This window comes from Schistocerca nitens, chromosome 7 (assembly GCF_023898315.1).
Source record: "Schistocerca nitens isolate TAMUIC-IGC-003100 chromosome 7, iqSchNite1.1, whole genome shotgun sequence".
Lineage (NCBI taxonomy): Eukaryota > Metazoa > Arthropoda > Insecta > Orthoptera > Acrididae > Schistocerca > Schistocerca nitens.
Genome location: NC_064620.1, coordinates 238,329,103 through 238,348,365, shown reverse-complemented (window position 1 = coordinate 238,348,365; position 19,263 = coordinate 238,329,103).

Genomic DNA, 19,263 nt, shown 5'->3' with positions numbered 1-19,263 from the left:
GGATACCAACCTGACTGTCGCCAGACATTTAGCCCTATAGCCGTGAGTGATGATTTGGGGTTGGAGAATACTCAGTATTGTAGAACACTCAGTATAATGTCGTTTATTGAAACTAAACTACACTTCTCGAACAATCACTATGTACACACAAAAACAAATAACTTGTAGATGACCATTCATCAAGATTGTCGGTGAGGTCCGTCGGAGCTGGTCCTAGCTCGGCGAGGAACTGGCTGTACTGCTGCTGCGCTGGCCTTACGAAGCCGGCGGACGCCAGCGGAGTACACAACTTTCCCTGTATCTGTGAGGCGACCTCTGCAGAAAATGGTTCGCATTAGTCTCTAGCAAGTTCTCTATGTTTTGAAGAATTGTTTTCCTCTTGGTTGCGCCTGCAAGTGCTTGTTTATGTTATATGGTACACAGGGATGTCTTGAGTGTAGTCTGCCTGGCAGGAGTCGACTGTGGCAGACGTAACAGGGGTGCCGTTTCATTTCATAATGGTTGCCATCCTCGGCACCCTCACAGCACAGCGGTACCTTGGCGGTATTCTACGCCCCATTTTGTTGTCCTTCATGGCGAGCAATCTGCGGCTTACATTTCATCAAGATAATGCATGCATGCACATGGAGAGAGTTTCTGCTGCTTGGCCTCGTGCTTCCCATACCGAACCTTGATCAGCAATGTCGAGTGGTCTCTCCCCAATTGAAAACGTTCGGAGCATTACGGACGGTGCCCTCCAACCAGCTCGGGATTTTGAGTAAGGAACACGCCAATTGGACGTAATTTGGCACGATGCCCTTTCAAGTGAACATTGTAACCGCTCTTTAGAGAGTGGGTATTCAGAAACGAATATCAGATTAAATTCTGTAATACGAAATGACCCAAGAGCCAAAAAACGGTAGTTGTATTTCGAAGTAATGGTTAGTTAAAGTTTTACAAAGGGTAGATGTTTGAAATAGAGTAACGCAAAGTGGTACAAAGGGAATCCTAGGAAGACATAACAGAGCTACGTTTTGTTTTGAATATAATGTATAAACCAATGCGCAGCATTGGTAGCTCTCTTGAGTCTTTGTTTTCAATGGTGCATGCTCGCTGTCTTGCCCGACCCGCACGACAGGGAATGGTTCTCTACTAGCGCCGAATAACTGGTTGCATGAGTCAGAGGTAGACCAAAGCGTTAGTGACTTGCTCCATTTGAGAAGCTCTTTCTCTTGAATAAATAGTCCAATTTTTTCTGAAATTGGAATCATTTGTTTGTCTGTACATGTATATCACAGCTACCGATTTCAGTCCTATTCGGATTATTCTTTCATAGTACGTCTTTTTTTGCCTTACAGCGTACATTTCTTTAAAATATCTCTAGCTGAAGTATGCATGGTGATGTAATTGCTGAAAAAAGTAAAAGAAATTGTAACGAGCAAACACCGCGTTCAGTACGTAAGAGGATAGTATTGTGCGTGTCGCTAAGGTCCCTCTAAAAATTTGTTCTCGCAGTTACATATGGAACTGGTTTTCTTCGGAAGTAAGCTCAATAGACGAAATATTGGTTATTCCCTTAAAAGAGCACAGTGGTCGGTTTGGAGCAGTGTAGAATTGGTACCCGAGGGTTATGTGAGCTTCATGGCAATGAAGAGGAGCCTGTGTGCGCAGTTAAGACTGGTCAGCGGGGAGACGTGGTTTAGAATGACAGTTAAGATTTATCGTGTGTGGACTTGCCCATGACAACGTTATCAAGGACGTTGCCTGATTTATTGGTGTATCAGCGTTGACTGTCCGCCGTGTCTACAAAGAATGGTGTACCACTCACAGCCGTGTAACACGTCGTAAAAATATTGTCGCAAAAAGACCTAACCTGAAGCGACCGGAGACGAAAGTCACATCTTGTCTGTGGCAAATGATTTCAAACGTGACAGGAATAGCTGCTGGTGTAAAATGCACGTCCATCGCAACCAATTTCCAAGCGAACATTCGGAAGGGAACTTCATGCAGTGGGAGTTACAGTCGAGTACCTCGAGAAAGGCCGTAGTTCAAAGCTGCACAGTTTTGCCTCTTTTCAAATGATGCGAGGCTTCCAGTGCACAGACAGATCAAACTGGTGTTTCTCCACACTCTGTCAGGGTCTATTTCAGCCCGGAGATGGTTCTTGTTTTTTCGGGTCTGTTTCTCTTTGTTATACTTCTCATGAGGAGATGCTTGATAAGCAATAATAAGACACAGATATACAAAAGAGGGGTTTATTACGCCCACATCAGAGAGATTTAATGACAAAGGAAAATAATACATCTTCTCAGACACCAAGAGGCGCACGCCTGGAACACACAGTGAATAAACGTAGTGGGTCGTGAAGACTATGCCAAGATAATCCCTAACGACGGACGTTGCGCGTCCGGCGTAGCTGGCCGTCAGGTACGTCTCGGGATATCACTGGAAAGTCGTAGGTCCAGCTCAGTGGCTTTCGACTGGGCTCTGACTGATGGACTCATCAAGGCCGGCGCATGAATTGGACCAGAGTGCCGATGGAGCGAACTGCCGACTTGTTGGTTTGCACCTTCCTGTATAGGCGGGGCGCGGAGGAATTCTTGTCGATCCAGTTCTGCACACGTGACACTGCTTAGGAAATACACTATGTTATCAAAAGTATCCGGACACCTAGCTGAAAATGACTTACAAGTTCGTGGCCCCCTCCATCGGTAATTCTGAAATTCAATATGGTGTTGGCCCGCCCCAGCCTTGATGACAGCTTCCACTCTCGCAGGCACACGTTCAATCATGTGCTGCAAGGTTTCTTGGGGAATGGCAGCCAATTTCTCACGGAGTGCTGCACTGAGGAGAGGTATCGATGTCGGTCGGTGAGGCCTGGCACAAAGTCGGAGTTCCAAAACATCCCAAAGATGTTCTGTAGGATTCAGGTTGGGACTCTCTGGAGCCCAGTCAATTACAGGGATATTATTGTCGTGTAACCATTCCAACACAGGCCTTGCATTATGAACAGGTGCTCTATTCAGTGTAGGCCTGTGCTGTGTTTGTGCGCCGCGTGGGGTGGCCGCGCGGTTAGAGGCGCCATGTCAATGATTGCGGGGGCCCTCCCGCCGGAGGTCCGAGTCCTCCCTCGGGCATGGGTGTGTGTTGTTCTTAGCAAAAGTTAGTTTAAGTAGTGTGTAAGTCTAGGGACCGATGACCTCAGTAGTTTGGTCCCTTAGGAATTCACACACATTTGATTTTGCTGTGATGGTGCCACCCAAAACAACAAGGGGTGCAAGCCCCCTCGGTGAAAAACGCGACCATACCATAACACCACCGCCTCCGAATTTTACTGTTGGCAGATGACATTCACCTGGCATTCACCATACCCATACTCTGCCATCGAATTGCCACATTTTGTAACTTGATTCGTCACTTCACACAACGTTTTTCCAATGTTCAATCGTCCAATGTTTACGCTCCTTACTCGAAGCGAGGCGTCGTTTGGCATTTACCGGTGTGATGTGTGGCTTATGAACAGCCGCTCGGCCATGAAATACGAGTTTTATCACCTCCTGCAGTCATAGTACTTGCAGTGGATCATGAAGCAGTGTGGAGTTCCCGTGTGATGGTCTAGATAGACGTCTGCCTGTTACACATTACGACGCTCTTCAGCTGTTGGCGAGGTAGGCCTGTACGCTTCTGTGCTGTACGTCTCCCTTCACGTTCCACTTGACTATCACATCGGAAACAGTAGACCTAAGGATATTTAGGAGTGCGGAAATCTCGCGTACAGACGTATGACACAAGTGACACACGATCACCTGACCACGTTCGAAGTCCGTGGGTTCCGCGGAGCGCCCAATTCTGCACTATCACGTTGTGTAATGACTACTGAGGTTGCTGATACGCAGTACCTGGAAGTAGGTGGCGGCAAAATGCACCTAATATGAAAATCGTATGTTTTTGGGGGTGTTCGGATACTTTTGATCACGTAGTGTAGGTCCCTTGCAGGAGGACCTCTGGAGGCGCTTGTCCTGCTCCTGTCGTCCTTGTGATCGACGCAGTTTGGGAAGACTACGCCTTGTGCGTATGCAACTTGGTGATGCTTTACTGTCTGAGCGGTTGCCGTTCCCTATAGGCGAACGTTGGATACGTGGAACTCGTTCTGTGAGTTTTACCCACTCATTGTCCGCCCCCGGTAGCTGAGTGATCAGCGCGACAGAATGTCAATCCTAAGGGCCCGGGTTAGATTCCCGGCTGGATCGGAGATTTTCTCCGCTCAGGGACTGGGTGTTGTGTCGTCCTAATCATCATCATTTTTCGTCCCCATCGACGCGCAAGTCGCCGAAGTGGCGTCAATCGAAAGACTTGCACCCTGCGAACGGTCTACCCGACGGGAGGCCCTAGTCACACGACATTATTAATTACACACTCATTTACTCATAATTCAAAAAGTATGTGTCTAACACGTGAGTTTTTGTTTAATAGTGTACGGATAGCGGAAAACTGTTACAATGGAGTACAACAGGAGCATGAACTTGTTTATTATGCAGTGAAAAGGAGAATTTATATTTACATAAATATAGTCAAACATTCAAAAGAAAAGACAGGCAATTTAGGATGCAAAATAAGTATTCGTCTGCAATGCTGAAAATGACATTCTGAACATAGGACATTACTGTTAGTATTCAGTAGCGATGGCTTTCAAGAATGATTATGTAGTCTGCAGCGTGATTTTACGCCATTCTTCTATTAGAACATTCTGTAGATCATTTACATTGGATTTCTGATGATTCCTCACGTCTTTGTCGAGTAAATTCCACGAATTCGCTGTTGGGTTAATGTCTGGGGATCGCAGTGGTGTCGGCATCCGGCAGGGAGGCTTATACAACAGCCACAGACTTGCATGTGGAGCTGTACGTTTTGGATTATTATGTGAAAGTATGTATTTAGGTATATAAGACCCATATTATTCACACTTCTGGATAAATGAGTTTTTAGGATATTTATGTAAACAGCTCAAACAGACCCTCGTTAGTAAACACAACCTTACCCCAGAAATGACACCCAACTGTTTTATATTCTCTTGCAAATGCAATTCGTTTCTTTTTGTTGATTTTACTGATGTATGGTCTTCTAAGAGCTGTTAGCCCTCCATACCATACAACCTCATTTTTTACAGTCTGCGTCGATACAGACGTTCCCATATGCATCTGAACAGTAGTAACAAGTTTTGGAGCGCTTAGATTTGAATTTTTTCTTGGCTTCTATAAGTTGCTGTCGTTTTTACATCTAGGATAGAACTCAGGATGGCTGGTTCGCGACTGGGTTTCGTACGTTTCATTCTAATAAAACCTGTATGTAATAGTTTTCACTGGACTGATAGGTCTGCCATTGGTTTCTCTGATTTCTTGAAAAGATTTTCATTTTAGAAACAAGCTGATGCATGATTCCTTATTTTATGTTTTAGTTTTGCAACATCTTCGATGCATATTGCTTTAATATCACTCAATGTCTTTGAAAACAGAGATGGTTCTATCCACAGCAGTGGATCAAACACAGCTGCTCAAGGAAAGGGAGAGTTATGTGTCTCAGAGCGGCACCACACCTGGGCTCTTGTTTACTAGATAAATACCTGTTTAACATCAATCGGAGCATGATTTTACATAACGTGGATTTTTTCACGAATTAACGGACATATGAACCCAAACAGCATTTTATTTCTAAATGTAGATATTAACCGATTCAAGGAAATTGTTATTGTTCGTTCCTTCGATATATTTTTATGATCGTGTTTGTTATATATTAAGCGCAATGGTTGGACGAATACGTGTTGTGGTCGCTGTAGGTTACCGTGAACACGAACTAGGATGTTTATTTCTCCATTTTAGGTGAGCAAGTCTTGTCCTTTTCTGTACATTATCTTGGTAGGTATTCTGCGGACTCTCCCGCCTTCCAAGATGACAATGGCCGTGTTTAGAGGGCTGCACACATATTTCCCTGGTTTGACGAAAATTTCTACTGCCCTGATAAATAAACCGATCTTAATCGCATAAAAATGTGTCGGGCTATTTTGAACAACAGGTGAAACGTATCATTTAATATCTCCGCAATTTGGTAGCTCTGTGGGATAATCAATCAGTAGCTTCAGCTGTATATCTCATACATGAAGAAAACTGTAAATTCTCTTCCTCGCCGAGTTTAGGCCGTTATCAGGTCTAGAGATGGTGTTGCATAATGTTATCGTGACTTTTTCTGCCAGATGGCTAACTTTTTATCCAGTTTATCTAGCTACATGGTGAAGCCAGTTCTTTCGGGCTATCTTCTGTGTGTCATATCATTCATACGAGACTCAGGTGTGCGCGGTGGATTATTTTCCATAGTCATTACCTCTACATCACAATAATGACAAGGACGTTGGTACGTTGAGGCCTTCGCAAGGTATATTATCTTGATCACAGTATTGTATCTGGAGATTTAGAAATCAACGAGGGTCTAAATTTAAAGACTCAGTTTTGGGGAGACATTGATATTTATTCAAGCTGATCATACATTTTGTTGGTAAGTGGATTATTTGCGATGATTATTTCTTATTTTTATTTTTGCCAAAGACAGTAAAACGAAATATCCTTGGTGTATTAATTTATTTCTAGTAGCTCTGAAGACGGATTTGAAATACCTTTCGTAATTACAGTGTGTACGGATGCTGAGCCACACAGACGGAAATCACGCTCAATAACAGGTTCGACAGGCTTGAATATTGCTACAATTTTTGTTCTCAACCGGGCTATTACTGCACGATTATTCTGCCCTATCTTTTGGGAACGTCGTCATGCTATCTTCACGGTCACAGTAGATACGGTCACAGTAGATAAGCAAATGTAATTTACTTAATATATTCCACCTCGGAAAGGAGCCTTGTTAGGTTACAGATTTAACCAGTTGCAATTGGGTATGATTATCATTGATAGCGGTAAATGTCTCAAGTCACAAACTTTCTCATTTCTTAACATGTAGCACTCTCTAACATAAACTTCTGCACTCTAATGCTTGACAAAAATATACAGTTAATACTGTGGATCCTCCCATTTGGCTTTCAACGCAACTGATACACGTAACAAGCGCAAAGCTGCACTTAAATCTTAACGCGAAACAGAGCTCGCCAGACACTGCTGTGCAGGGTTTGAACCTTGGAGTCTCAACCATATTAAAAATTTTAACTACAAAATTTGTACAAAATTGACCTTTATCATCATAGTAAGCAATGAATACAAGAAGAAATTGGCAAAAAACAAACAATCATTTGTTTTAAGGAGATGGTTTCACCTTGGAAAATAATTTTAAAATTTTTCACAAAATGAATCATTATTGTCATTATAAGCAACGAATAGAAGTAGAAATTGGCAAAAAGTGATCCATTAATTGTTTTCAAGTTGTATTTTAACTGTGGAACCATTGTTTCATATAGATTTCAACCACCTTTCATTTAATGAGATATATTTGAAAGCAATTTCGCATTTTTCCTAGACACAATCCCATATCTCGAAACTTTCATGAACTCGTTATGCTGAAAAGAAATTACACTCTTAAATAACAAGCAAAATTAGATCTAAAATTTGATAAATTTGTACAAAAAGCACATACTGCTCCAGCAGTTTCATTTCTAAGTTACCTGTAATTCAAATTTACATTGCAGTAACTTTAGATGTACTTTCTTTCACTGTCAGTGACCGCCTCAATAAGATCATTATAAGAAAACCACTTACCACAGTCTCCTACATTCTCGTCCGCGCTGACTACTGTTTCGAAGACATAAGTGATTGCTACGATGCATTCCTTTCGTGGAAGTATCTCAGTGAACCTCTAGATGTCTCTGTGTTGCAATAGCATCGGTGGTACGTAAAAAAATAATAATAAAATTTTCGGGTACTCGGTACATGGGTACTCGAAGAGTTAAACAGCACTATCTGCAACTGCTACTACGTCATATTGTTATGTTGTACTATAGCAAACCTTACAAAAGAATTCTCTTCGAACTATCTTTTTCGCCTGCTATTTCTGTTACTTCTTCGTTTCGGATTTTATCAACCAGTTATATTTTTACGTCAGCGCCTGGTTCCATATTTCAGGTACATCCACTTTTTTCTTCAGCAGATTTTTTTTGAAACTACGTTGTACTTCAATACAACGGGTTGCTCCAGATACATATTTTGAGGTATATCTTCCTCCAGCACATAGCATTATATGTCAGTAGTTCAAGAAGCCTTCCAGCGCTTACGTCTATTCGCTCCTGATGTCTGCCTTGCGTCGGTCAACTTCACTAATTATACTCCCTACACTCTTTAAGTCTCTCACATCTGATGATAAAATCTTGTGAGTCGTTAGGCGCGTGTTAGTCCTCGTCAGCTCCTTCACTGCTCGTTGTTTCGATCCTTCTGCTGAAAACTTTTTCAGGATTCCATTCGTGTTCCTGGATGTCTCAATAATGCGTTGTCGGTATACATATTGTATGAAAAGCAAAGTTTTTGCCTCTGATGGTGATACACATGTACATGTATAAATTAGCTTTTCTTAGTTGAAGACGCATTCAAATGTTATGATCGAATTGCCCTGGTTATTTGGTACCATAAACGATGTTTCTGATTTCCAACCGTGTAACGTCTTGCAGCATATGAAGGAAAGCGGTGGGCAACCTATAACGAATTGCAAGAAGTCGTGTTTGTCGTTTGGGATTCAAACTTACTTTGTCTTTTTCAATTTTTATATCTAACAAGTCGGTATTCTCTGTACCACTCTCTTTTTCACTACACTTCACCTCATCTTTGTTGAAATTTAACTCAGATCCCACAGACAGTCGGTTATTGTATCCAGTCAACAGTTGTCTTCCTTGCTATCGTCCAGAAAGGCTACGAAAACTACCGCCTTCGGCATTAGTATTTATTCCCACAGTACATTTATTCCTCTTCTTATATTTTGTTTCAGTCCGTTAATTGCTTAGCCGACAAAGAAGTCAAATAAGAAAGGGCATAAGCTGCTACCCTTTATTACAAGAATGCTAACATTAATTTAACTTTCTTGATTTTCCACTTCACGTGAATTTTTTTATTTTTTATTTTGTGTTCAGTTTTTCATCAGAAACGCAATAAAGCAGGAAGTTACGGCTCGGATTGTTTTGAAAGAAAGACAATACGCTTTTGTTCGCTTCGTATGAAAAGAAACTCTTTCCAGCTGGCGCTCGTTCGGTAGAGGTCAGGTAAAGGTTAAACAGGCGTGTTTCTAATTCGGTCAGCATTCTGCAGATGTGTGATAGCGGCCGCCGTTCTAGAACTGTTCCTAGAGTACTGGGCGATATCGACCGCCATAATCTCGCTCCGTTTCCTTTTGCCTGCCGATATTTGTGTGCATTTCTGCCAAGTGCCAAGGTTCTGCCAACGACAAGTCGGGAAGGAAGTTACAAGGGACGGGACCTACCGCATGCGGGCGGGAGGAAGGGCGAGCTGCTGTGGTTCTCCAGGCTGGCATATGTATAAAACCGTCGTTTACAACGCTTTCATATTTTACCGAGCACGTATCTCTCAACAGTCTGCACCTTCGATGCTACATTTTTAAGTATGCAACTAAATGTTAACAAACAGTGTCTTTTCTGTATTGTCCGTTTAACTGGCTCGTTTCATACAGAACAGTTTCCCTCAGGTTCTCAGAAAACGACATAGAGAAGACAAGTGAGTTTGGTCGCTCGTGGCAGGTGCGTGGTAGTACAGAGATTGGGCTAGGCGTGCATACTACATAACCGTACGTGAAGCTAGAGAATGAGCCACAACACATTAAAAAAAACATAATAATTACAAAATCCAAATTGTACATTGAATTTTTCAGATATACATATAAAACTACTGAATTACGAATTCAGTTTACAACAAGAGAACTTGGGTGATAAGAATTACGTCATCGTCTTTGTTTAGAAGAAGGCGTATGACTCGATATGCAGATCTGCTCTCATGTAGATCCTACAGGAACTAGGATTGGACCACAAGATTCATAAACTTACCCAATAGACTTCAAATAATGTGAGATCACGAGTAAAGTTCGGTGGAATACTTTGAAGTTTTGAAATCAAGAAATGAATGAGGCAGGGAGATGTACTCTCCCCTCCCTTTTTTAGTTGTGCCCTGAAAATGGTAATAAGGGAGTAGCGAAAAGATTTAGCTAGACAGAAATTTCAGGATAACATCTGTCAGGGGCACAACCGCAGTCGGTTCATGTTGACTACCTGACATTTACTAACTTCCTGTCACTTCTGTCTAATTCAATAAATACTTCACTGAATAAGCTCAACATTCTCAGATAACAAGCAGCAAAGGCAAAGTTAAATTTGTCGCTTGAAATAACACAGTTCATGACGGAAGTAGTATATCACTGTGGGTTTTGGGGCGATATCGCAAGGCCAGCAATCCCAGTGTCAGATTGCAGCTGAGACAAACTTGCTTGTTATCTTCAAGGTCCCTGGTATCGGATTACAGCTGACCAATTGCACGAGTTATATTAAAGGTCACCCTCTTCCCATCATCTCCCACCCTACCCCTCCCCTATCTTCCCAAACCCTCCCTTCCCCTTCCCTTCCTCGCTTTGCTCTCGGCCAATCGTGCATCGACGTCATCAATGTCGTCAGCAAGTTGCCACCAGATCCTACCGTTCTCGGGCATTTTTTCTCAGCCGGTGGGAATCAAGTTCCCCCTGTCATCTAGTTTATTATAAAAATCCAGTGGCCCCTCATTCAGAGTCTGTACATAATGTTTAAGGGTTCACCATGAGGTACTGTCATCATGGACCAGCCGCCGCCTCTAGCCAGAATGAAAAGCAGAGGACCTGTTAGATTTGAAAGTAAGTCCGTCTGGGCAGGGCTCAAAAGTTTCTGAACGATCAGAATTATTTATCTAAAAGAAAAAGGTCACACGCCTCTCTCTCTCGTCTCTTTCCTCCAATTATAGCCTGATGTTATTATTGAATCATAGCCCCTACTTGGCTTTGCTCAAAATTACTGTAAATATTTCTCCAGTGTTTACGTCACTGTAGTCTGCCCCCTTAGCTGAGTGGTGAGCATATATGGCTGCTAGGCGGAGGACCCGGGTTTGATTCCTGATACTTCAAAGATTTTTTTCTTGGTAGGATAACTGATACGCGATGCCATTTGAAGAGTTACTCGAGCGATTAGTAGCGGCTTCACGGTATGGAAAGTCTGCAAAACGGCTGGGAGAGCGGTGAGCTGACCACATGCCCCTCCATACGGCGTCTGGATGACAGCACAAGGCAGAGGATGACCCTCTGGGCATAGACATCCCTTGGGCCTTCAAGGCCTGCAGAGGAGTTCGTTTCTATATGTCAAAGTATCTGAGCTACATGAAAAAGGATGAATTACCTTCGTGTTACTGACTCCCAAAAACTGTTTATGGACTGGATCACCACTCAAGTTGGTAAATATCATTCGAAGGTATATAGTACTCACTATGGAAGAGAGATAAGGGAGAGAGATTAGTGTTTAACGTCCCTTTGACGAAAAGGTCATTAGAGATGGAGCACAAGCTTGGATTAGGGAAAGATGGGGAAGGAAATCGACCATGTGCTTTCGAAGGAACCATTCCAACATTTGTCTGGAGCGATATAGGGGAATCATAGAAAACCTAAATCAGGATGGCTGGATGTAGGTTTGAACCAACATCGCTCAATTCTATGGAATATTGGAGCGAGTATGTAACATAATCTCTGTAAACAATTAAAAGTCAATATTTTTTATAATTTGTAATTAATGAATTAGTAGTACATATTTGTTGAAAGTAAGTTTTACTTTAAATATTAATCTCCAAATCCTGAAAATAATGAAGTAAAGTCAACTGCTGTTTTATGTTCCAAATACTCACTGTCACCAACAGATGGCTGCACTGCTGAAAACGCACGTAGTTCAGTCTTTGAACCACAAGTTTCTTCTGTTACCAACAGACGGCAGCACTACTGAAAATGCATATTGTTCGATCTTTGTATCGCAGGTTTCTTAATGTCACCAACAAACGTCTGCATTGGTAAAAACGATAATTATTCGTTCTGTGCACAACACTTGGTTTAAGACACAACAGAGCTTTAAATTTCCACCTCTATGATGCTTCTCAAATGCCATAATATTCTTTCACAATATAAAATTTCTGCAAAAATACGTTTGCAATGGAAGAGGGTACAATGTTTATGTCGATTATCATAATGTTTACATCCATATACACAAATGGTCGTCAAATTAGTGTCTAAAACTCTAATATATCTACCTTAGTGCTATTTTCATGCCTAACAACAGGTAATCGTTTTCCATATCAATACTAGTCATTGTCACAATGTTCTAAAATGTTTGTAAAAACTCGTCTGTAATGTAAGAGCGTGAGATGTTTATGTCAAGTATCGTGATGTTACAATATAGGATTGGCAGAATAGGGGGGAGTGTAAGATGGATAGATATGTAAGTTGGGGTGCGACCATTAAAACAAAGGCGTTTTTCGTTGTGCTGAGATCATTTTGCGAAACTTGAATCATCAAGTTTCTCTTCTGAATACGAAAATATTTTATAGACAATCAAATACATAGGGAGAAATAATCATCGTAAGAAAATAACAGAAACATGGCTCACATAAAAGATTTAAGTGTTCGTTTTTTACACACTGTTTGACAATCGAAAAGCAGAGGAATAATTTGAAAGTGGTTCGTGAGCCCTCTGTTAGGCACTTTAGTGTGAATTGCAGGGTAGTCATGTAGATGCAGATGTAGGGTCGGAGACTGACGAGCAATACACAAGCATCAGCTGACCAAGTGTTTTGTGGGCCACTTCTTTCGTGGATGGACTACATTTCCTTAAGATTTTCCCAGTGAACTTCAGCATGGCATCTGCTTTTCCTATACGTTATTTTATGTGGTCATTTCACGTTATGTCAGACCAGACAGTTACTATTAGGCATTATATGGTAATTACTGTTTCCAGAGGCATATTTCCAACACCGTGAATGCACAGGACATGATTTTTTTGTCAATTTATGTGCAGGAGCTACATTTATTTACGTTCAAGTTCAACTGTCATTCCCTACACCAATTATTGGCCCTCTGCAGTTCTTTGTTGCAACCTTCCTGTAGGAAACAGCATTGTCCGGAAACAGCCTAATCTACATCTAAACATACGCTACGGAAGCCACTGTACAGTGCTTGACAGAGGGTGTATTATAACAGTATTATCGGTTTTCTTTCCTATTCCATGCCACTCACTGAATGATTTTCTATATTTCTCTGAACTTCCCTAATCTCTCATATATTACTTCTTTACTGGCTACGCCACATACACAATGGCTGTTGCATAATGGTGTCATGGCTGTTGCATAATGGTCTCACAGTCTTCACCGAATACAGCTTCCCTAAATTCACCCAATACTGTTTCACGAGAAATACATTGTGTTTTTACCAAGGATTACCATTTAAGATCCCCAAACTAGAGTGTTACATTTATTGAATGGTGTGTACTGAACTTATACGACCCTAGCAGCCTCACTTAGAAAATGTAAGAAATCTACTAAAGAAACTGCATACACTATATCTGCCAGTAACGAAGAACTCTGGGTGATTTTAATTTTCCTTTTTATTTTCTGCAGTTTTTAACCAAATCCAACTGGGAATGGAGCTGTATGAACAGATATTTTTTTTTCGCATACCCTCTAATGTAGTCAACATTCTCAACCCATCATTGTCTTCAAGTACAACAACGCGTGATCACTCTCCTTTAGTATTTACAGTAATTGCAGATATCTTGTATTATCCATTTATTATACAGATTTTTCCGATGTACTATATTTAAAATAATTTTTATACCTTGCTTGCACATTGGCAATGACCTGCTTTTTTTCGAGTAGGAGTTTACAGTTTTCCTTCATGACAACTGTTTTGTGTAATACCCGAGTTGTATAATACCCCAGTTCTCGTTCCAATTTTTCACATTAACTGTGCTTAAAGGAGTAATTTCGTTAATAGTGGCCGGCTTACATATATCTGACACATTCCCTCCTTTTCTGAAGACCTGTGGACTAGCAGTATTTGAGGGATAAGTACCAATTTATGATACTTTTTCTGAAGACCTGTGGAATAACAAGACACGCAACAGCCAGTACACCACATGTTGATATAAAATTACCAGCCTTTTCTTAAGCAGATCTAAATAGGAATGGAGGTTTTTAAACAGACCTTTCATAAATCCCCTGATGTAGTAAATACCTTCGAATCCATCATTTTTCTACAAGTTCAGCAACGTATGAGCACATTCCACTAATATTCACAGTAAATGCATGTATCCTCTATTCTCCATTTGTATGTGGATTTTTCCATATTATGTGTGCAAACAGATTGTAGTAATTAATTAAAATTCTTGTACAAGAATTTTTGTATTCTTATTCGTTACCGTACCAAGTGTGGCTTGGTTTCTTTAGCATTCAATTGTGGCTGACATTACCCCACTCAGCCACAGAATCTATGAAATATTTGCAAAAGTTTTTATTCCTCTTCTTCCAAAGGTGCACTCAGAAGAAATGTTCTGTCAGTGCAATGCAAGCTGTTAAAGCCACACGTTATAGACAGTAATATCCATTGATTGTGGTGCGGCTTAGTGCACTGCAGAATCAGATCATCCTAGCTGAGTGTACTTAGTTTAGTTATCTTCAATACTGCATGTGCCTACTAATTCTTAGAAAAACCTCACACCAGAACCACGTAACAAAGGCAACAGACATTTCATACTTTCTTCTATGTTGACAACACATAATATTGACTGACTGCGGCTATCAAAACTTCTTATAGCATCTAAAGATCCAATATGTATGGTATTTAAAACTTAGAAATAATATTCGAGGAACTAACTTATCCAACTGCAAACACCTAACCCAATGCACTATTTTATGAGTGTGCCCCAGAGTGTACCTCAAGCCTAACGCTGTTGAATCCACTCCTGGAACCAATCCCGAACCTAACACTGGTGGATTCACCTCTAGAAGCTAACATGATCCTAAGCTGGTGCATTCACTTCCTTATCCTCTAATCGACCTGAAATGGGTGGATTCAACTCTGGACCCTACCCAGACCTCACAGGGGTGGATCCACCTCTGTACCCTACCCCAGACCAACAAACACACACACACACACACAAACACACACACACACACAGTAACATAACTGTGCTAGGAATTTATAATTGGCTAATTCTGTTTCTCGAACATTATTTTCTTCTGTTACATACAGTAGATCTTGAATATTTAGAGTATATAACAAGGTTTTATAGCTGCTTTCAGTCAGTATTTTGTGTTACCAACACTTGAGAAAGTTTAAAAAATGTGTCACACCTGTTAGGTGGTTGTGCTGCCAGATTTTTGTAAGAATTAGTAACCATAAAGTAGTGTTTAAGATAGCTAAGCTCAGCACACTCAACCACGATATCTTAACTGATATTGTGAAGCACTCAGCCTCCCCACAATCTATGGGTTTTACTGTCTGTAAGGGGTGCTTTGACAGCTAGAATTGTACTGACAAAACATTTCTTCTGGGTACACACTTGTAAGAAGAAGAATAAATACTACTGAAAAAACTTTATAAGTTCTCTGGCTAAGCAGCGTAATTTCAGGCACAGTCATATGCTAAATACACTAAGCCACACCTGCTAAGGTAATGAATAATGCAAAAATACTTGTACAACAATCTTTGTTATTTGTTGCTTATACGTTTATACAAAGAATACGGAAAAAAATCCAGATATGAATGGAGAATAGAGGGTATTCGTATTTTTAGTAAATACTAATAGAAATGGAACACTCATTGGTTACCTTACAGAAGAATGATGGAGTCGAGGGTGTTTACTACATTAGAGGGTATACAAAATATCTGTTGATAAACCTCCATTCCTATTTAGATCTTTTTATATTTCCGTAAAGCAAAACTATATACTCCTACTCGAAAGAAAGCAGGTCATTGCCAATGTGCAAGCAAGGTATACAAATTATTTTAAACATAATGTATCGGAAAAATTTGTATATAAATGGATAATACGAGATATCTGCACTTACAATAAACAACAAAAGGCAATTATGAGATCCTCAGAAAATAATAATTACATTATGTCAACCAAAGACAATTGCAGTTAATCTCATGTACCCAAACACTAACAAAACAATCTCTACCAATATATGGAGAGTGGCATGAAACAAACAGGTTAAAGCGAAACGCATTTTGGAGACAAACCAAGTAGTTGGCTAATGATATTGTAAAACTCCCATTAGCAAGAGAAGGGCGAGCTTCAGTGCAGAAAGGCATAAGACCAGAACTATACATTATTTCTTTTAGTGTACATATGGCCATGACCCAGAAAGAAAAATAAAAATGTTTATTCACTTCTAGCGAGACGGTGATTGGCTGAAGCCATCCATACTTGATGATGCAGATGCGACACGAGATTCCCATTATATTCAAAGCATTTTGTGACCTAAAATTAAGTCTCTCTCTCTGTCTCTCTCTTTCGTCTCGCGGCAGAGCGCACAAGTGTGTGGAAATAAGCAAAGGCGTTGACAGTTTGCTTTCTGCGAAGTGAGGACGATAAGCTTCACGTATCATGGCGAGAGACAGCAAAGCTGTAGTTAAAAATTCCTGTGGGAATTTTGCAGGCAAAGAAATTGTGCACGTTGTTCCAACCCATAGCAAGTGGGCAGTAGCCATTATTTCGACAAGGGAAAAATTAATGTTCTACGGAATGCAGGAAAGTTGCGACTGAGTGAATTCAGTGAAGGCTAGAGTAGGGAATTAACTTTTCAGATTCAGCACAGAGACAACGCCGTTGCAGATTCCGCTTGGTAAAGTACCATCGCACATTGCTCACTCCAACTTGCGTATGCTTTGACCATTGAATATGATAAGCTAGGATACTAACCTTCCCTCAATTGAGTACATGAGAGTTCTTTCATTGGTTCAAAAAGTAAATTTATTCTCCACCAACTTGGCGCTTTGACCAGCTACAACAACATAGATTTAAATGAGCTGATGAGGATTTTTAATATTCTTTCTTTACTGTGATAAAAAATTTTCATGTGTAGTGATAACGATTTTAATAATCCTCGTTTCAATATGTGCAAGAATTAAATATTTTGTTATTGATTATCGAAAGTAATTGAACATGATTGTTGTTTGTCACTTGACCCCTGAAAGCAACAATTCATAAATTATATGTGGAATTAAAAAAGGGAATAGCTGTTTTGTCTTTGTAGAACAGACCCCAAACTTTCACTTTTATTAATTCATGCATTCTAGGTACTTGACAGCAGCATTTCTAATGATTTTTGTTACGATCCGCACCTGATGTTAGCTGCCTTACAGCCCAAGGATCATATTTATTTAGAATCCCTGTTTGACGACACCCTGGGCTTGAGAAGACAGTTCAGATGTTTTGTCCATTTGCGCACTAAGTGGTAAGCTAAGTTTGCACACCTTCGTACACTCACTGTGCAGATACAAAGGTCCGATGTAGGACAACTTAACTAGAAACAATGTACTTAGCACATCACAGTTTGAATTCCAGAAGCGTTACTCAACTGAGAATGATATTCTTCCATTCACCCAACAAACATTACAACCATTAAATAACAAAATATCGTCAGTTGATGCTTTTTGTAATCTTTACAAGGTGGACGATTGTGTAGATGATGTACTCTCAATTTTGACGCAGCTGACGGCTTTACACACAGTTGTTTTGAATCATACCTAACAAACAGAATGCAAAATGTTGTGGTGAATGATTAAGACCATGTTGAATGGGTAGAAAATTTTAGGGACTGGGGAGAAATCATAATATGAGTTAGATAGTATTCAATTTTAGGTCTACTCCTATTCCTTATATATGTGAATGACATTCTATTTAACATTCAACAAACAGAATTAGTAGTTTTTGCAGATAGTACTAGTGTTATAACAAATCTCACTAGAGGAGAAGGCAAGAAAAGAGATAGTTAAAGATGTTTTCAAAGAATTGTTAAGTGGTTCTTAGAAAATAGGTACCTTCTTCATTTTTAGAAAACACACTACATTCAGTTCTGTACAACAAATAGCAATAACAACAACTAATTGTGCGTATGTGCAGGAGTCAGTAAATAGGGTAGAATCTCCAAGTTTTTGTGTGTACATATTGATGAAAACCTGAACTGGAAGAAGCACATTACTGAGCTTCTCAAACGATTATATTCAGATAGGTTTACTCTTTGTATAAATACAGATCTTGGTGACATGCAAGTTAGCATCCTGGGATATTGCCTCACATTAATGTCTTACAGAATAATTTTCTGGCCTAACTCACCAGTTAGAAAGGATGTACTGACTGTACAAAAGTTAGCAGTAAGAAAAAAAAAAATGAAATGACATGATCGTGTGGCATTGTTGGCCGGGAGTCCCCATCCAGAGAAGTTCGGCCACTGGGTTGCAAGTCTTTTTGTAGGTGACGCCACATTGGGCGACTTGCGAGTCTGTGATGATGAAATGTGATGAGGGCAACACAACACGCAGTCCACGAGCAGAGAAAATTTCCAACCCCTCTGGAAATCAAACACTGGCCCGCTGCATGGTAGGCACACATGTTACCACTCAACTAAACAGGTGGATTTCAGTAAGGATAATATTTGGTGTTCACCCATTGATATCTCTTAGGTGCCTCTTCAAGGAATTAGACATTTCAACTGCACCATCACAGTACATACCTCCGCTTATGAAATTCGTCATAAATAATCCAACATAGTTTGAGAAGAGCAGTGAGGTCCACACTTGCAACAATATAGGGAAAAACTACCTTTATTAGCCGTTATTAAAGCTCTCAGTAGCTCAGAAAGGAGTTCAGCATGCAGCAACAAAAAATCTTTGATCATTTCCTCAATAAGACAAAATGTGTGACTGGTAACAAAGCAAATTTTAAATTTAACCTAAAACCATTTTTCTGGGAGCACTCCTTCTATTCCATGGACGAATTTCTATTTAAAAACTGGTATCTTGTAAAAATTAAATATAAAATAAGTTTTTTCAAAGTATATTAGCAAGAGTATGACTCAAAAAATGTATTCAGTAATGATAACAGTAATCATGTACACAATTCCTGTAAATTCCATTTCGATAAAAAAGAATCGTTCAAACGATCTACAGAACCTGTAACCAACTAACTAACTAACTAATTAACTAACTATTCAGTGAAGACTGTGGGATCATTATGCC